The 1,839-nt window shown below is 41.1% G+C and overlaps 1 protein-coding gene across 1 annotated transcript in view; it reads right to left on the reverse strand.

The window, feature by feature from the left end:
- LOC143708857 (uncharacterized) overlaps positions 1 to 1,521 on the reverse strand; it is a 16,025-nt gene extending 14,504 nt beyond the window's left edge. The window contains exon 1 of the mRNA XM_077200156.1: positions 1,506 to 1,521. The gene's annotated coding sequence lies outside the window, so the exon portion shown is untranslated. The remainder of the gene's footprint in view (positions 1 to 1,505) is intronic.
- Positions 1,522 to 1,839: the final 318 nt, after the last annotated feature.

The following is a 1,839-nucleotide window of genomic DNA, read 5'->3' on the forward strand; positions in this document are numbered from 1 at the left end:
ACAGTCATCAACACACACAATACTACAGTCAACACACACACACACACACAAAACTACAGTCAACACACACACACAATACTACAGTCATCAACACACACACAATACTACAGTCAACACACACACAATACTAGTCATCAACACACACACAATACTACAGTCAACACACACACACAATACTACAGTCATCAACACACACGCAATACTACAGTCATCAACAAACACACAATAATACAGTCATCAACACACACACACACAATACTACAGTCAACACACACACACACACACACACACAATACTACAGTCATCAACACACACACACAATACTACAGTCAACACACACACACACAATACTACAGTCATCAACACACACACACACAATACTACAGTCATCACACACACAATACTACAGTCAACACACACACACAGACACACACACACACAATACTACAGTCATCAACACACACACACACACACACACACACACACACACACAATACTACAGTCAACACACACACACACACACAATACTACAGTCATCAACACACACACACACACACAATACTACAGTCATCAACACACACACACACACACACACACAATACTACAGTCATCAACACACACACACACACACACACACACACACACACACAATACTACAGTCATCAACAAACACACACACAATACTACAGTCATCAACAAACACACAAACACACACACACACACACAATACTACAGTCATCAACACACACACAACACTACAGTCAACACACACACACACACACACACACACACACACAATACTACAGTCAACACACACAGCACTACAGTCATCATCACACACACACACACACACACACACACACAATACTACAGTCATCAACACACACACAATACTACAGTCATCAACACACACACACAATACTACAGTCAACACACACACACAATACTACAGTCATCAACAAACACACAATAATGCAGTCATCAACACACACACAATACTACAGTCATCAACACACACACAATACTACAGTCAACACACACATACACACAATACTACAGTCATCAACACACACACACACAATACTACAGTCAACACACACAATACTACAGTCAACACACACACACTACTACATTCATTAACACACACACACACAATACTACAGTCAACACACACACACACACACACACACACAATACTACACTCAACACACACACACACACACAATACTACAGTCATCAACACACACACAATACTACAGTCATCAACACACACACACACACACAATACTACAATCAACACACACACAATACTACAGTCAACACACACAGACACAATACTACAGTCCTCAACACACACACACACACACACACACAAACACACACACACACTACAACAGTCATTAACACACACACACACACACACACACACAATACTACAGTCCTCAAAACACACACACACACACACACACAATACTACAGTCATCAACACACACACACACACACACAATACTACAGTCAACACACACACACACACACACACACACACACACACACACACACACTACTACAGTCATTAACACACACACACACACACACACACACAATACTACAGTCCTCAACACACACACACACACACACAATATTACAGTCATCAACACACACACACACACACTCACAAACATACACACATAATACTCAGTCATCAACACACAAACACACACACACACACACACAATACTACAGTCATCACACACACACACACACACACAATACTCAGTCATCAACACACACACACAGACTCACAAACACACACACACACAATACTCAGTCATCAACACA

This window comes from Siphateles boraxobius, unplaced genomic scaffold (genome assembly GCF_051911475.1).
Source record: "Siphateles boraxobius isolate OS27281-9 unplaced genomic scaffold, OSU_SipBor_1 431, whole genome shotgun sequence".
NCBI classification, from domain to species: Eukaryota; Metazoa; Chordata; class Actinopteri; order Cypriniformes; family Leuciscidae; genus Siphateles; species Siphateles boraxobius.